This window comes from Passer domesticus, chromosome 2 (assembly GCF_036417665.1).
Source record: "Passer domesticus isolate bPasDom1 chromosome 2, bPasDom1.hap1, whole genome shotgun sequence".
NCBI classification, from domain to species: domain Eukaryota; kingdom Metazoa; phylum Chordata; class Aves; order Passeriformes; family Passeridae; genus Passer; species Passer domesticus.
In genome coordinates this window covers 44,886,029-44,905,533 of record NC_087475.1, presented here as the reverse complement: position 1 = coordinate 44,905,533, position 19,505 = coordinate 44,886,029, and the positions used below count along the sequence as shown (strand labels likewise).

General features: G+C 36.0%; 2 long non-coding RNA genes across 2 annotated transcripts in view; one reads left to right on the top strand and one right to left on the bottom strand.

Moving 5' to 3' along the window:
• Window positions 1-19,505, top strand: part of LOC135295361 (uncharacterized) — a 178,669-nt gene that overhangs the window by 94,831 nt on the left and 64,333 nt on the right. The gene's annotated exons all lie outside the window — the stretch shown is intronic.
• On the bottom strand, window positions 8,962-14,600 carry LOC135295359 (uncharacterized). The gene is made up of 3 exons (XR_010357424.1): window positions 14,307-14,600; window positions 11,295-11,360; window positions 8,962-10,595 (listed from the first exon to the last, which is right to left on the bottom strand). It is a non-coding gene; the product is annotated as an uncharacterized LOC135295359 (long non-coding RNA).

Here is a 19,505-nt window from a genome sequence, read left to right as displayed (position 1 = left end):
CTCATTATCTAAGTAGCTGAATCCCTGGCTGTACCATAAGCCCTGAAACCATATGATGATGTCAGACCTTACTGACCCTTTGAAACCCCTTTTCTCTGACTGGAAGGGCTAACAAAAAACTACCTGTGCTCTGGAGCCCCTTCCCACCCCTCCCAGAACTTTGTAATCCTTGATACTCCTCAGCCAGCTCCTGGCTGTATCACTGGTGCCAATGTGAAACACAGCATCAGATCACAGTCAGTGAATGGTACAATGCTTTACAGTCTTTTGTTGACGTCCCTAATACAAACCTCTGGTAAGTAAAGCACCTCCTCAAAAAGCACATCAGCTCAGCAATTGCCTCCATACCTCTCAGAAGCAAATTACCTACTATTACTACTCTTTGCCTTTTCTTAGTTTTCCCTGTTGTTATATGAGGAGCAGAGGGGACCACCTTCCCCAGCTCCAATGTCTCTCCTGTTGTAACAGGTCTTTTCTCATCAGCCTGCAGAGCAGAGAAACAGTTCTACAAGGGCACCTCAGGCTTTGGGGGAATTCTCTTTCTCTTGGAGGTCCTTTCCATTGCCATCTCCCACTCTTCTATATTTTTGCCCCTCCCCCCTTCTATGTGTGCCAGTGGGGTAGGTTTAGGTTGTTGGTTATGGGCTGTGGGTTCACTGCAGACTGCACTTGGAACCACTTATCTAAGCCCTTTCAGCCTCTCTGATGCTACACAGCCTTCTCATCACCTCCTGCAGCTCAGCCACCTGCTGCAGGAAGTCCCCACCCTGGGCACACCTTTTGCAGGCAGGTCTGCTGCCTGTCCCTGATACACAAGAAAGATCTAGTGCCATGCCATGCTCTGACTGACACACCGTGGCCACATTGTTCTCCTCTGACCTATTCACTGTACTCCTGGTCACAGTGCTCCCTGGGGCTGTCCTCTGTGGGACAATGATAGGGAGTCACTACTCCTCTCTCTCCCCATGCCTTGTCAGCTATTTTCATGCTCCTGATGGGTGTCAGTGTTCCACTCGGGTTTCCCCATCTCAGGAGAAATACCCGCAAATCACATGGAAGGTTCCCAGTATGAAAGAAGATAGGTAACGTAACACTTATGCTATATTAAAGACATTTGAATAATACCATGAGCCGTGGCAAAAAAAAAAATCTATTTCTAAAAAGTAAAAACCTGGAAATTTTGAGGAATTGAAATTATGCATCAGAAGCCAATGATGAAATGCTGACTCAATTTCTCCATTTCTATGATCTTAAGGCCTTTTAGATGCCTTAAAATTAACATCCTTAAAAAGGATTCCTATGAAAATGTTTTCTACAACAGCTCAAATTTTATTTTTGTCTCTAATAAATTTCAGTACACAAAAAATCTTCATTGAATTCATTAGAAATACCCTTTGAAATTATAGTCCATATAGGTTAATATTGAAGTATAGTAGAAAGTGTTTAGAGCACTTGGCTCATAAGGAGAAATGAACACAGCTATTACAAAAGTAATAGCTGCTGTAGGAGATCATATTGACATTTTTATTATAATTATTTTCACTTTTCATAAGATTATATGAATTTTTTCAAGATTATTTGAGATACTGAAAAGCACTGACTACAATTCTAATGAATACTTTCTCATTCAGTTTCCAGTGTAGAAATATAAGGTATTTAAAACCTTATAAAGGCATTGTGTGGGGCTTTTTTCCTTTTTTTCCTTTTTTCCATTGACTTTGTTTCTATGACTAAAGTGCATCACTAGGTGAGCACCATAACAGTAACGGGAGTAAAAGTAAATTAGCCATGAATCATTAATCAGTGAAAGTTCCCATTTATTTCAAACTTTTCAGGGGACTGGTAGGTGGTTGATCTATGAATGTCCTGCCTGCTAAGCTCCTGCTGAGAAAAGGTCAGTGTCATTCATTGTGTCATTTTTCTTTTCTGCTATTTTCGCTCCTTTTCTGTTAGTCAGCAATTCTGTACTATGATAATTATTTTCTTACTCTAGACTGTTTGCTGGACTTTGGCCCTAAATTGTATGGCTTGTGTGGCACGAATAACCATTAGATCACAAATTTCAGTAGAACAAATATGAACAAATTCCAGTAAGTCCCAGGATTAAACATAGTGGATAGGGCTGATGTTTAATCAGTAGCCCCAGTTCCATCTGACTGATATTAACAATCTGTTTTGGTTGTAAAACAAGCAGAAATTAAGACAAGTTTCTAGGCTTAGATGAGGCCTACTAACCAGTGATTTTTGCAAGCAGCAACACCACCATATCTGATGGGCCACAGTGCTACAATACGTACAGAAATAACAAGACATTTCAAATTCTTGTACATTTATTTTATCTTAATAAGAAATAAGTTCTTGATCTGCTGGCACCATAAAATTTAAAAAAATAACTGTGTATGGTTAATAGATTCAAGAAAATAAACAAAAAAATTTTGGCATAATACAGTGTTATAGAAAGAAACATTTTTATATGAACGCCTAGGGAAACATAGTGTGGTCAGAGTTCATTTTATTGTGTTTCATATTGAAAAACACAAGCCCCATTTTGTTCTCACTACTCTAGCATACATCAAAATCAGCTTTAGTCTACACCCCATGGTTCAAGATCCTCATTTTACTTTTCCCCATTTATCTTTATCAGGAAATGTGGCTGCTTCACAGAGTTTATGGCAAAGGCTAATAATTTTAAGAAATTCTGAGATTTTAATAGTTGGGAAAATAACTTGTCATTAACACTTCGTCCTGCTCAAGATATCCTTTTGGAGCTCATTGTAATCTCCATATTTAAACTAAAGAAAGCTAGGGGGTTTTTTGCTTAAATTTCAACTAGATGAGTGGTACTGACCATTCTTTTACACAATGGCCTAGTGACTGAAAAATTTATATAGGAAGTACATATAATACAATACATAAATATAGTACAAATAGTTTTATAACATATACGTTTCTGTTTGCATGTATATGCTATTTAAATAGTATTGTAATTTAAAAAAACAACACTTTCTTTTCATGAGCAGTGGGTACAAAGTAAGGACTCTGGTCATATATTAGAACTATATTTGAATTGTTATGTGAAAGTATATTCGTTCAAAATGCAGTGTTAAATGTGGATTCAGAGTGCATCAGGAACTCACATAAAGTGGTCAAGCGTATAACTAACACGAGACAAGTAAAATGAAATGCATTAAAATCAAATACTTTGTTACATAAAAGGCAAGCAGAATCAAAAATAGAATCTGGAAAATTTTTGAAAGTAAAAGCAAAGATTGCTGTTGAAATAGAGGTGATGATCTGATGCTTTGAGACTACACAAACATCACACAATTACACTGGTCAAATTTTCAGGCCATAGCACTTTTAGTCTCTTGAAAATGTTTTATACAGACTTTAAGGGTCACTGCCTGCAACCCTGTTTTTGAACTTGAAGTTTAATATGATATATCTTTTACTGTGGCCTTAACTTATTTTGAGTTAAAAAAAGATTATTAGACGTTATAGGATCACCTTAAAAAGTAATTTTCTTTTTACAGAGAATAGAGTTTCAGACCCTTCAGAAGTATTCTTTCAAATATATCCAATCATATCCACCAGATAGAATAGTTTCCTGAGCTGCTCAGCTTTTAACCCAATCCACTCTTGAATAGTTTTTTAAAGTTAAACCTCATTCTTACCTAATACTTATCAAAGGGGAAACATCTGTTTCAGGCAATTTCTTCTGAAGGAGCACAGTGAAGACAGGCAAACAACAATATGTTAATAACAGGGAGTAACAAGCGAGAATCTACTAATGGCAGCACACTCCCAAAAATCTATCTCATTTTCCTTGACTACTCTGCAGAATCAAAACTAACAGTAAGACATTTCTCATTCAGATACTGTCCACATTTCTAATAAATTTCATTTTCAATTAAATACAGAAATCACTTTGTCTTCAATAATAATTTTAGGTCTGTACCATAATTTTGAAAATATAATATTTTTCAGGTAGAAGCTAAGACATGGAGAGATATGAGAGTAGAGGAGAGCACAGGTAATAAAAACCTTTGGTCCTTTCTAAGGAAAAACATTAAATTATCAGAAACAGTGAGGTTTCCCAAGATTTCACTATTTTTAAAATAGTATAAAATTGCCTTTCAGATTCCAAACATGTTTACATGAAGATTTATAAATATTTCACTAGATATGAGAACAAACTACTTAAAGATACAAACACTGTTTGCAAGAGCTATTGCAACCATGTAATGTTGTTCTGCTATTTTTTAAAATAGCATTTAGAATAGGAAGTGCTCATGAAAATTTGCTTTAATGGCTGGAAAATGTGAATTATTTGTTTCAACTTATTTGAGATGATGATGTTTTTCACAAGGTTATTGACCTAGACAACAGTTCTTGCTGTCATAATTTAGAGATTTATTAAAATGACAATAAAATAAGCATTTGCATTTGTAAAAAGCACAGCTATAATACGACTATTTTTGTTCAAAATATTTGGAAGTTATTAACATTGCTCAGATGACTTCATGGGTATTTTTATTATGCACTAAATTTAATGAAAACACGAGTATTAACAAGAAGAAATAAACATTTTGGGTTGTCAATAAGCATTTTTTTCAATTAAAACTGATAAATGAAGCATAAAAAGTATCTAATGACAATTAAAATGATAATACTACTAACAAGAAAGACAAATACTTCGTACTGAACAAAGAAGTCTGCTAGGTGTTTTCCTAGACAACTGCAATCCAAATAAATGGAGGGGAACTAATATGCACATCTTCAGGAAGAAGCATTGCATACTTTCCTTCTGCATATGTAGAAGATAAGTTAGAACTGTGATTATGTTATTTATATTTGAATATTAAAATGAATGAAAACAAAAGAATATGAGTATACACATACATACAAAAATAGGACAAGAGAATTTAAAGATAAAATAGCATCTTTCAACAATTTAAGAGTATTCAATTTAATTGGGAAGATGTGCCTTATTCTTAATTAGTACGTGTGAAAAGAAATCTAATTAATTTGCCCACATTTAGCATGATTTAGCAAAGCTCAGACACAGATTTGGCAGGCACTATACAATACCTATGGAAGACCCTCTCAACTCTGAAACTAGAAAAAAAGCCAGGCTCCACCAAAGGGAGTCCTGTAATCTCACATGCCTATGCATGAGAAATCTATACAAGCTCACAGGCTGGAAGTTCACTTTTGATTGAAAAAATATAAATGTCAGGTTTATTTGAATGTGGGTGACTGTATATAGAGTATGTGTGATCTCCTTTACAGGCAATGGAGATCTGCTCAGTTGCTTGTCTGGCTTCTGCAAAAGTACGGATCTCCCAAAAGATCCATAGCAATTCCAGCAGTCCATGTTTCAGACACCACAGATAACACTAGGTGCATATATTTAAGCAAACCTAATGAGCCTTTGGACAAGCCTGGCAATGGAATTTAGAGAATTCATAATCTCTCTGAGAGGAGGATGCAGTCCCTTACTTCAGTATATGGTCTAATGTTTCCAAGCTACAGGCAGCCCTTTCAAACATCCACCACAGCTGCAATGCGTGACATAAGACCTGGCAGGCAACTACTTCCTTCTGGAGACAAAGCTGGAGTGCAACTCAGACACTTTAAATACTGAAGACTTGTGTTTATGATGACTGGTCTTACCTCCAAATGTGAAATACATTTAAGCAAGAACAATGTCATGTGTTGACCATTTATTGACATTAAGAGCGGACTTCAGCTGTCTAAATGTAGATGTTTGATAGCCTTTTAGAAACATTAGGATATGATCCCTGGTTGCTATCAGGCTCTTCAGATGAGTACAGATCTACCAGTCCTATCTGAATATCACTAATATGTCAAGTAATTTGAAATGAGCCACACATGTATTCTTTACACATGATAGTCTGCTGATGAGAATGAGAAGTAACCAGGCAGAAGCCACATGACATATTTTGCTGTCTCAGGCAAGTGGAAGAGGGAGTTCTACTGACATGCCAGAGTTCTGTTCCACCACTGTGCAATACCCAACAGACTTTGTAAGCAAAAACTCTCAGTATCTCTCCTTTACATATGAAGTGGTTGCCCCTAGGGGGTTTATGATGGCAGCAACATTCGACTACAGACTCAATTCCACTTCTCCTGAAAGTATAAATATGTAATTTAAAAACCTCCATGGCAGAGGATAAGTAGACAACCACACCTTGCAGACAAATTGCTGGGCTTGACCCTATCCTCTCCTAAGCAGGGATGGTTCTTTCATAAGATTTTTGCCTTCTATTGTGTAGGAGGATTCTTTGGTGAAATTAAGCTTAAGTGCTGGAAAAATTAAGCTGGTAAAGTTAATGAATTACCAATTGATTGTTCTGTTTTTCTTTCTTAAATATTTAGTGCTAATGCGCCAAGTATATTTATCAACAACAATTTTGAAATTGTATTTCTATTGCTTCGATAAACTGCATTATCCATTAATGTGAGATTGTTAAAGTCTTTATTGAAAACAACCAGACTTACAGTAAGAAATTCTACCCAGACACACCCACCACTGATCTCTGAGGGTGAGCTGGAACACAGTGGTATTTTCTGCTGAATTTCTATCCTCTTAATGCAACACAGAGATGACATAACCTATAATTGTATTAGCATAAAATTTTACTGTATATCTTAAGGATATGGGAAGGGAGACTGTATTCTAAATTTTGCCACAGTGGTTTGCCACAACATCTTGGTTTGAAAGTCAGGGGTCTGCTAAGGAAGGCAGGAGCCTCCCTTGGAATGGAAAATGTAAACCCCTTCCCTCCAAATTATTATAATTTTTAAATTAAGAAATGGAAAGAGGAATAACATTTCTTTGCTGGTGTGTATGACAAAGCAAACAAACAACAACAGCTACGGCATTTACACCAAGCAGAACCCGGAGCCCCGTGACAGCCTTTCAGCCGCAGGTGCTTTCCCTCTGGTGCAGTTCCGGGCGCGGCCAGCAGGGGCGCTGCTGGCTCCCAGTGGGCGGGGCAGGTGCTGTGATTCCCCCATGGCTGCAGGGGGCGCTGTGGGACAGGCTCAGGGAGCATGTGGCAATGGCAACTTTGGCCTAGATGGGAAGCGATGGAGGAGGGGCTTTGCTTCACAAACCCTGGGGGCAGCTGATCCCAGTATCCCCAGAGAACTCTGAGGAGCACTAAGCAGGGACAGCAGGTCATCTGGCAGGCAGGAGGTGCAAGGCTGCAGTGCAGTAAAAGCTCAGAGTAGTGCCAAAGAAGCAGTGGGGGCAGAGCAGGGCAGGGAGAGGTGAGCTCACAATCCCAGGCACCCAAGCAGGCGAGCTAAGTCCCTTTTTTAGTGATGGAGGTGTTAATGAGGTCCCAGTTCAGTGGCTGCTCTCACAAGCAGAGGCTCACCCCACAGCAGAAGAAGCAGCTCTGGGCTGGGTTCTGGCAGTGGCAGTGAATTCTCTTCTTAAAGCAGCAGCTCCAAACATCCTCCTCCAAAGAGGAGAGAGAGCGCCAGCAGCTGCCCCAGCCTCGTCCTTTACCTGCCCAATCCTTGCAGTATCTCTGCCCTTCAGAGAGAAACTCCCAGATAAGAGAAGCACAACAATATGCCCTCCTCCCTTGAGCTTGGCCAATTCTTTTGTTTTCCTTGATTTCCCATTTGTTAGTTGTTATAAATGAAAAATAGCCAATTTTAATTAAAAAAATTAAAATAAAATTTATTACGCGACCGTAATACAGCCCCGACTGCCACCAATCAAATCGGCCAGCATAACACCCCCAGTCGGTGATACGGGTGAACGTGAGATTGGACTCGCTAGACCAATGACTCCACCCCGGCTGCTCCGAGGCAGCAGTTCTTATACAGTTTATTTTGCTCATGGCAGAGTGTCTTTTGTTTCTTTCTGAGTTCTTCATATTCAAGTTGATTTCTTTCTCTGGCTCGGGCTGCACAAAGCCTCCGTCCGGGAATTTCCTCGATTCCCGGAATCTGGCATTCAGATGGAAGGTGTTGATGGGCCTGGTCCTCTCAGATAAGTATGCCCATTTCCTGTGCAGCAGAAGTTCCTTCGCATGCAAATGAGGTGGTGCCTCTTGGTCCATCTGCCGCGGTTTCGCCATCCTGGGGAAGAATCCCCCCCCCCCGCCCTGCCTTGTACACCAGTAGTTCATTTTATACCTATATATTTTGATACACCTTTTATTCCCATGAATTACTACCCATATCTATAACATTAGTGTTTCCTAGCAACTTATGGGAAAAAATTCTGTAAGTAAAAAGGAACAAAAGGAAAGAAAGCTAACCCCCAATGCACAATTTTCCAGTTTCAAATTCAAGCATTTGATCTCAATCTTGAAGCAGTCTCTAAATAAAAAAATAAAGTTTTATCACAATTAGTGGAAACATATGCAGTTTTTGAAGAGATTAAGCTTTTCAAAACCTACTTATTATTATGGAATAATATAAATTTCTTGAAATATGTAAATTAATTCCCTTGATTAATAGAAAAAAATAATAATAATAAAACACCAAAAAGCCCAGCCAAACACTAAATTCCCCTCTTGGGTATTTTGAAAAATGGCTGTCTATAATTTTACAGAGAAAATAGCAGTGACATAAAAGAAATTAGAAAAATGGAGCATTGCTTACTTTGCTTTCTTAGAAAAAAGTTGTTGAAATAAGTCTAAAGATACTAGTCTTCGTTTAATTTTTTTTAGTAAATTTTAAGTCACCTTTAATAGTTCATGGTCTGTAGCACTTAAGATGGTGTGGTAAATAGGAATATTTTATTCCTAGTTGTGTAAGCATAGATGTGAGAAAATACCAAAACCCCTTTTTTTATGCAACTTCTGTATACACTGAAGAAGCCTTGCACTAAAATGCCAATTGTTTCCTTCATTGTGCATGGATAACATTTTCCTTCCTTGTGTATGTCTTACATAACCTTCAACAATTTCATTAGGTACTTGATTTGATTGTTTGCTCTTTGTAAAGAATACCAGTGGTAGGTTTTCTTGCTTCATTTTATCTTTTGTTAAAAAGAGTAGTCTCATTTTTAGCAGTTAACTTAGTACAGGAAAGGACCATGATAATAAAAGACCCATTTATAGCTTAGTAATGCCAGCCTGATATATTCCCTAGCATTGAATGAGGACATTTTTGTTGAAATTCTGAAGTGAACAATAATAGATCTGGCAATATTTCTATCAGTGGCATAGAAGCAAATATAAAATCATTGCTGACAAAATATGCAGATTTAGCACAAAGATTGACGGAGCATAAAACAATGAACCATACAGGGCAGTCACACAGAAATAACTGGGTCACTGCTAAAGCTGAGTTCACTAAAACAAACCATGATTTCCATATGACAAACACAAGTCTGTCTAGAAGACAGGAACACAGATCATGCTTACTCATATAAGGAAGAGAATTCCAGCTGGCTAGTGCAAAGGAAAAAAAGCGGGGGTCATGGTATACAAATAATTGAATGAGATACTACTACAATGATGTGGTATAATACTATATAATGCATCTTACTAGAAGTTTCATCAATAACGTTCAAGAAAATACACAAAAGATCTTATAACATGATGCTGCTGTGAAGAAAGTAGTCTTTGGAGCAGATACTGAATGTGTTCAGTTTATCAGGGAGAAACTAAACTATGTTGTCTTTATTTATGAGTCTTTGGAAGAAAATGCTACATTCTCACAGCCTCTATTATTCTAAAGCATGACAATAATTGATTTCTGCTTCTGAAGCTGAACAAAGCAAAAAAATTGAACAGCTAATTATTGTCAGAGATGTAGGCAGAGGTGATTTTGTCATAATTAGTTATTGGGATTCAGTAAAGGGTATCGGTGTGAGTAAAATTGTTTGACATTGAAAAGTCATAGATAAGTGCAATTGTTTGACATTTTTGGTCAGAAAAAAATTGCACTAATCACATATTATCTAAAATAATGTATGGAAACCATTATTTAAATTACTGTAAATCTGACAGACTATGCATCTTAGTATTTTCAAACTTCTATAGAAATGATGTTGAAATCAATGAGACTAAATAAGATAAAATCACATTTGAAAAGGGAGAAATGTAGAAACTTGACATGGAGGGAGAATAAATTTAGTGAAGGATTTTTATTACGGATTTTGAATTTGCAGAATTTTTATAGGATGTTTTTAAATTTAATGGAGCATCTCTAAGTACATTCATCAAGGAAAAGAATTCAAAAAACATCTTTCATATCTTAACAGTTTGTTTTTGTTGCACAGATTTTAGACTAGATTAACAAGAGCAAGAATTCTGACAAGCAATGTAAGGGAAAGTGTTAAAATGGTACATTTTGGTACCTTTGAAAAATTCTTGTGAAACTAACACATTTTCAAGGATTTTGAATTTCTTTTAGAAATATTTTTATTTTCCTTCCTCACAGTTTTACTGTTTATAAGAATTAATTCACACAAGATTAAAAAAACAAGTCCATCAGTTTTGCAGCTATAGGTCATTACTGACCTGTGCTAGGTCAATTCATTTTGAATTGTAGCCCGACTTGTTAATTCTTTTTCACACATGAACATGTAGCGATACCTAAATTTTGGAAGAACAGTGAACATTAATTTAAATATTATTCGTAATACAACACACAACTGGTTGACCATTGACTGTTGTAGTGCAGGAGCATTTTGGCTGGACATTGTGGAACATGTAACTGTGCATTCATGGCGTCTCTAAGGAGGCAAATATTAAGTTATCACACAGTTTCTTTTTGTAGAAAAAAAATACTTTTTAACCAGTTCAGATTGGTGCATACAAAGCTGCTCAGGCCTGTACTTATGCAATGATATACAAGAAATCACAGGGAAAGACCAAAAGTTTCTTTAAAAAAGATGTAGAATTTTGACAGCAATTTTAAGCCACTAGGATTTGCAGATACAAAAGGAAAATAAGATCCTCTTTAAAAGGATCCTCTTATTCACCATCAGTACAAGGACCATGTTCACTTTAAAGCATTAGGGAATGGAGATTTAATTGCAAGAAAAATTATTTATTCAGTACTTGCTCTATCTGCACTCCAATGAAACTTGTGATAAAATACATATTATACGTGAATGAGAGTAGAATAGGGTCAGACATTTAAATGTTAAGATATGTATTTTCACTCTAGTCAATAGCATAATTTATTTTGAACAGTCTTGTTAGAAACACATTCAGTTATGCTAGTAGTCAGATAACTATGTAAATTCTGCTGGTTCAATTTAAAATAGAAATCAAAAAATGTCTGCTTACCAGAAGCTATGTGAAAGAAATTGAGGCTCATTATTTACTTTTGAAATCAAACATCCTATGGGATAACTGCAAAGAAAAGTATATCACAAGGCCTTGTTGAGTGCACACAGCTCACCAATCAGTTCAAGCATCAGATTTGATATCAAGATTTTTTTGAACTAGCACTTAGAATTTCTTCATAAAAGAAGCAAGTAGTTTTAAGAAAAAATAATTTAAACAAATATGAATCAGTTCTTTCATAAAGGCCTCATTTGGGGAAATGTCATCGCAATTCTAAGTATCTTCTAAGTATCTTCAACATAAGTATAATTTTTGCAAATATGGTCTTTTGAAGGGTATAAGTTTTCACAAGATATGATGTCAGCTCCTGGATAAATAAGATTCCTTAACTCTAATGGCATAATAGACAGTAATGAGAAAAGGGTGGAGGGAGAGTTAGTCAAATCTTCAGGGTGTTCTCTCCATTATGAAAGAGAAAATGCAATGCATACTGAAATTGTACTGAATTACATAGTCTCACTTTCTATCTCTTTCATTATTGAAGTCTTCAGCCTGTGTTTAACATACAATTTTTGCAAGCATTATGCAGGATGCAATGATGAAATTAAGTGCAGGTTAGTCTTGAACCTGGAAATGTCAAGAGACAAGGAAACACTGCTGACTCCATCAATAACCAGACAGTCCTATTGTGTCATTAGGCATTAAGTCCAAACCTGTGTTCTTGATGTTAGAATTAATATTCTTCACTTCTGAAAGTGTACTCTTGAGGAATGAAAAACAGGTGGCAAGAAATAAGTAAAATGTTCCTTTCCATTTACCAGGAACCTCATAATTGTTACTATGTTGATTGTGAATGGGCTTAGAACAATTAATGTTGTTATGGCTGACACTTTCACTGCAATGAGTTCTTTTTTTTTCATATATGGTCATCCCTTCCTTAACGACAAAACATTCATTAACCACCAAGTTTGATCTGAGTCTAGATCTGACACCAAATACTTATTCAGTAGTAGCTGGGAATTTGTAATCACTCGTTCCTATGTTTTTCCATTACGGTCTAGCAATACCTAGACTTAAATTGTGAAACATGTTCATTTTGTTGCAGTGCTTGTCCTGTGGATGTGTCAGTCGTCCCTGACAATTTCCTGTGGATACCAAGAAGTCCATTTCTTCCATTTCCATAGAGAAACTGCATTTAACATGTTAAGCTACAAGCAGAAATGAGCAGGAAGGGAGACACAGGGTACTTGGAACAGCTTTTCATTCCAGGCAAGCATAGAACAAGAATTCTGAAAATTATAAGAACAAGAAACTTATTTGAATTTTCCAACTACATTTTCTTAATTTCTGTATTTGAGATTAAAAGTATTTTTACTAATGTTTGATTTACTAAGCTTCTGGCAATGGCTAAGAAGTCTCAGAGTTGCTTACATTTTAACCTTAGAGCACTTCTAAAGATTATTATCTGTGCTGCCTTTATTAGAGCATCTCTGAAAGTATTTTTATAAAACTGACATGAGTACAAGCACAACTGCATTCGCTCACTGGAGACGTAATTTTAACGCCCAGCTGTGCCAGTTTTTTCCTGTGAGCTTTTAAAAGATCATTTTTCCTTTTTGAGAATTGTTTTCACATATTAAATATCTGGGATATAAAAGAAATAATAATGATGCACCAGTTAGATGATTACTACGTACCTAGCCAGAACAAGAAATCACCGAGAGGAAATATCAGTCCTCTATATAGCTGAACAAGCTAGCTTGGACTCAACAGTGAAGTACACTCTAGTTCAAAGCATCCTCCATTCTTTACATTTTCCCTGTGAATTCACAATTTTGATACCTCTTTTATCACTTTTAAACCTCTTCTACTGTAGAAAACTATTCTTATTAACAAATAGTCTGAAATGCAATTAGGACAAGCATTTTTAAAACAGTGTCATTAGATACGAGGTTAATTCTAAAGCTAAAGGTAACCTTGCATTGCAAAACTACGACTAATCCCATTTTCAAATGAGATGTTAATATCTCTCATGTTCTTGAAGCCCTATAGTGTTCAACCAAAGTTAAAATAGCTCAACAGTGTCAAAGGAGTTTCTTACTTCAAGAAACTATCCAGCTTTTTTAGTCTCTCCTCTTAAGATGAGCTATCTGCCTTCCTCATTAGTTCCTCTTCATTAGCAGTAACACATGGTGCAAGTCTTATATGATGGAAATCCATCATAGGAATGCTAAGAGAAATCTTATATCTGCATCCCCTCTATCTTTCTTTTTATATGTTTGGTTGTACCTGAATAAAGATGTGCAAGACGCATGTGAGCCACTATTTTGAAGACATAATACACAGGTATAAATACTCCTCTGACTTATAAAATATAAATGCAGATTCTAAAATCAGCCTTAAAGTATTAATTTATATTGAAGTTTTTATAGGTGATGATACTCTTGAAGGATTTTGTTCCACTGTACTTGAGACTAATTTTTGATTGGATGTGAATAACTTCCATTTATAGGACATAGTAACTTATCTCAGCAAGACATCTCAAGGTGCTTTAAAAGAGATGTACAATAATTAATAACACAGCTTGCAGTGCCAAGCTAATGATGGGAAGAAAAAAGAAAAACAAGTCAGTTTTCAGTTTTGATTTAAAACATTCTGACATTCATGTCATTTCTTGGCAGAGAGTGTTAAACCAAGGCTTTTTGGTATCTGAAACAGCAGCAGCCCAATACAGCATGTAGTGAAATATTAGCAGGACAAGTACAGCACCTTGATATGACCTATTAGTGAAATGTGTGATTTTTGGAAGAAAATTGTATGGGAGGGGTTTCTGGGGGATTTGTTTTTCGGTGGTTGTTGGTTGGGAATTTTTTTTTCTATCTGAGCCTGTGTGATTCTTAAAAATGGACTATTAAATCAAGATTAGAAATTAATAAGACAAACTTCTGTCACATGCATGGCACAATTGTGTGAGGAAAAGGAATTCAAAAATAACTGAGGAATCGTGTCTACCTTCAGCATTGTATATTCCAGTCTTCTCAATACATGGAATATTTTGGAATGCTTGATGGACACTTTATCACAAAGTGTTTCTGATGTGAATAATTGAGAAATATCAATACAAAAGTAGTCGTTTCCCTGAAATTTCTCTAACTGAAACTTAGAACAGTAATTGTCCAGAGATGGTTGACTCTTCCTATTGACTACATTTACTGTATGTGAATACCTCATATTTATGAAGCATCTACAATTATGACATTTGGTGTGATGGCACAGATGAAAGATCTGTCTATTACATCTAATCCCATTCCCTATCCCTAACAGTATCTAATAACAAATATTCAGACAAACATTATAATGAGCAGTCTATATCTGATGCACTATATCAGCTTCTGAAGATGGTGGTTCCTATATGAACATCTAGATCCTAAAATTTGATAGCCATTTCTCTATTTATAATAATTAAAACTCCACACCATCTCATGCATTTTAAATGAATTCACATTGTTGTCAATTGCATCTTTTTCCAATGTGTTAACTAGCTTAATTACAATTTGAGTGGAAAAAAACCACTATTTTGATTTGCTTTCAGTCTGTCAAATTAAGCTTAATACAATCTCTCTAAGCGATGATGTCGTGAATGACTTCTTTCTTTATAAATACATCATTCATAATTCTGTCATCTTTCTAATGCATTTCCCTGCATCCATCACTTCTTCTAGCTGCTTATTTATATTCTCAGAGGCAGACATCTTATACATTAATATATTCATCTTTCCCTCTTCTGTAACTTTTTTTTCAGTTTAGAGTATCTCCTGCAAATTTAGTAGGAAGACCAGAATTTGATTTTCAAGATTCAGATCCAACATAAAACTATGAAGTGGAAAACCTATGTCTTTTTTCTTCTTTATAATAATTTATAATACTGTGATATATTGTTCCCACCTGACAACTAAGCCCCCATTCAGTCACTTGCTTATTCCTTCTCAGTGGGATACAGAAGACAATAAAAAAAGACAAAAGTGAGAAAAACTTGCAGACTAATGTAAAGACAGCTTAACATGAAAAGCAAAATTTCAAGCAAAACAAAATGAGGAATTCACTCCATATGTTCTGTTGCCATGGAGACATCCAGCCAGTTCATGGGAAGCAAGCCCTCTTCATATGGAGTGACTTCTTGGGAAGAGAAATACTATGACCAGAAGCTATGCCTGTCCTCTTTTTCCTAAAATTTTATTGCTGATCCTTTCATATGCTGTGGAAAATATGCTTTCGGTCAGTTGGGGTCAATTGTTCTGGGTTTTACAAATTCTTGATCACTCCCCTAGTCTATTCACTGGGGTGACAAAGTGGAAGAAGTTCAAAAAGAAATAAAGCAAAAAAAACCCCTCTCAATTCTATGCAAGAACTGTCCAGCCACAGTCAAAACAATTTTTTTTTTGATCACAAATCTGAAATGCAGCACCATATGGGCTTCTATGAAGAAGATGAAATCTGTTCCTGCCAGAGCTAGTGAAGATATTCTGCAGTTTATGGCCTCTGCTCTTCTCTGTTCAGAAGACTAGGATGACTCTAAGACCCTTTTCTCAAACTGAGAAAATTAATTAACACCATATCACTAAATATATGACTATAGTTTCTTCTCCTCTTCATATCATATGTTTTGTGCATAAAATAGTGAATTGAACTCATAATTCAGTCTTTCAAACTTCTGAGCTTCTCCCAAAAATCTTTATTAGCATTTTAGTTTTCATTACTCTAATTGTGGCACTAAATCTTGTTGCTTTGGTTTTTTAACTCTCTTTTCCATAAATTTTATAAACATGTTAACAGTTTCATACTACTTTTTGGACAACAACACTGTACCTTATGTCCACTATAAAAGCATCATTCATCTTTTATTTTTACCTTTCAAATATACTTTACTTCTTCAAAGACATTTTCCATTTTCTGTGACTGTTAATTTAATTAACTTGATAACTAGGCAATTAGTTTGTATTGGTTTTGTTTGTTCATTTTTTTTAATAGATCTATGCATGGTATAGTTATATCTTCCCCTCACATATTGTCTTCAGCATGTCTTGTGGTGTTCCAGGCCATTTTGAGCAACACCACAGCTTCTAGACAGCCTGAACACCTGAAGTTCATCCTCTGTAAGCAGCAGCAAGGGAGGAGAGCACACAAAAATTTTTGGTCCTATGATCTTTTCCCCAGTAGTAAGTGAAATTTTGACCATGCCATCTGGTCATGCACTTTGGGATCCTATAGTAGTTGACTTTGTTTGATCAGAGCAGTTGTATGTTTTCATCATATCGCAGAAGTTCCATACCTTTTCAGTGATATCTCGTGGGCAGCCCCTCACAGCACTGACTTCTTCTTCACAGCACAACCAACAAACCCTAGTTGCCTCCTCAACCAGCTAACACACTCTTTTACAGCACTCATCCTTATTGGACACAGTTGTGGCCTATTAAAGGCAGGCCTGTTCCTAATCTTTCTTAATTGCTACAGCTGTAACTTCTCAGGGGTGACCTTTCTGCACTATCTCTATTCTCTTACATTCTCCCCCCACAGTTGTACAAGTTAATCTCCAAAGTTGCCTCCTAACCTCAGTTTTTGTGTGACTCTGATACACAGTGTGTAAGGTCCTAGAAAACTGGGGGTGTGTCTAGATAAGTAATGCAGGAACACTGAATGGATAATTTTTTTTCCTTTACTTGATAACTTCTTAAAAGGCATCTGAGGCACCAATTACTTGCAAAAACTATTCTTCTCCAAACAGAATATACTTAGAAACAAAACCTCTATTTATATTCCTGATATGACTTCAAACATTGTATTTGAAAGTTGATTTCTGGTTTGGATTTGTTCTCTGATTCCTGTGTCTTGTATTTTATCTCTGATTTTATTACCTGCTGCATTTCCTCTGCCCTACGGTTCCTCAGATTAGTCAAGGCCTTTTTTAAAAAGTAGCATTGAGATTAGGGCCTTCCATTCTTCTGTGGAAGAGTACTTAGAGTGATAGACACCACGTTTAAATGTTGAGTAATTTTAAATCTGTCTTCTTTTAGAAGTATTGTGTAAACAATCTCTGGTCCAAGCAATGTGTTCATTTTATTAATTTTGTTTAAAGATGACACTATTGATATAATTGAGAAAGTTTTAGAGACTTATCTACATAAAGATGAATCTTCAGCTTTATTATTATTTGATATTATTTGATATGATTTAAGGGATATGATTCAGCTTTTTGTATGGCTCCTACTTCTGGTGTGGTCGAAGAAAATTTTATTCCAAACTATTTTTACTGTATATCTTGTCTCACATGCCTTAATATTTAAGTTAAAATGTTTGTTCTCTGTCCACTTCATTTTATAAGCACTGTTTCCTATTTTGAATTTTTTTTTCCTTCTGCAAGACTATGTGTTGCTGTTCAGTTTGTTTTTCCATTTGACCATCTCTATTTTGTTGTTTAGTCCAAACACTCTTGTTCAGTCTATGACATGCTGAATTTAAAATTAGTTATTGCTACAGTGTAATTTGATGGGAAATTCTTATCCTTTCCACAAAGGAACTGAATTTGAATACTTTATGGCAATGTTCCACCGAACATTGGATTCATCCTTGTGTTGTTAAGAGTTAGACCAAGATGTGCTTTTCCTCTTGCTAACCCTCTAGTGAGTTGCTCAAAGAAGCATGGTCCTTAAATGTCCAGGTTCTTTAGCAGTAGTGTGTTCTCTCTGTACAGGTCAACAGGTAAGGACTGTCTTCTGTGTGTCTGTGGGTTTTATGACACAAGAGTAAGAAAAAATTCAATCCCACATATCAACAGCCATATTTCAAGCACTGTAGTGTTGCAATACAATTTTGATTATCAAAGTGATACTCACCTCTTATTATCTCTGTTGTATGAAGTTTATCATGCATTCTGAGCCAATTGTCTTCATTCTTCCTAATGGCAACAGTGAGAAAAAGGTATAGTTCCCAAGAATACTTCACCTTCCTTGAAATGTGAAGATGGATTTTGTGAAGTTCTTACTGTTTCCCTAGTGTATCATTGACTGAATAGATTAATAGTTTGGATTTTCTTGTCCTAAATTTTAACCTCAGATTTAAGTATCTGAATTCAGGAGACAGACATCCCTTCACTGGGGAATAAGTTTTCTCACTACAGTTGCAAGTTTTCTCTACAATTGATTACAAGGAGTCATTAATAGCTTGCAACAAATGAGACATCAGTCATCCTGGCCACAGTCCAACAATGTAATTAAGACCATGCTTAGCATTAATCAATGGAACTGACTTCAGAGAAACTACTCACAAAATTAACATTAAGTAAGCATTTAAATATACAGGTAATCAAGTGTTACAAAAAAGTAAAATCTGGACTTCAGAAATTCAGTAGACACTACCAAGAAATGTAAGGATGTAGCACAGCTACATATTAAAAGCCAGGTGGAATAGAATTTAAAATTGGAAAAACCCAAACCACCTTCCCAGATTACATAGTGTCAATGTTGGAAATAATAATTTAAAATGCTCAATTATAAATAATTGCTGTTGCAAAATTAGAAAAATAAACAGATCTAATGGGATCTTCATGGAAGCTATGCAAAGGCAAAAGTCCATGTCTCATACTGTGCAATAAAAGGAACACTGAGAGTATATCTGTGAGAAATGACCCCCACTTTTCAACTGAATTAAAAAAAATTACTGAAGGACAATAGGGGACAAAATCAATAAAACAAAAGTAACAGTTCTGAGTGTGTTGCTGTAGCCAGAGGCACACCAGCTAACTATAGCAACTCTTCTTGTATACCCTTTCTATTGCATCAGTCAAATAAATATTCATAAGAGATTATATGTATTCAGTCATTTCTTTGAGCTCATTTACAGGTTCTAGGAACACTTTAGCATGGCCTCTCCTCTGATCCACCCTTTTAGAGCATGTGCAGTAATCTTGGATGTGGTTTTGAGGGTTGTGTGGCACCTCCTCACAACAGCTCCCTGTTCCATGGTTTCAGCAGGTGTCTGTTGTTGATAGTCCGTGTCAGCAGCAGGCATCCTCATGATGTCTGTTCCTCATATGTCATCTGACCATGCAGACAGTTTAGCTATTTCAGTGATTGCAAGTTAACCACAGGTACTCAAAATCAACATCAGCTAATTCACAAACGTATCTAAGTTATTTTAATTATTGTCGGTTAGGTA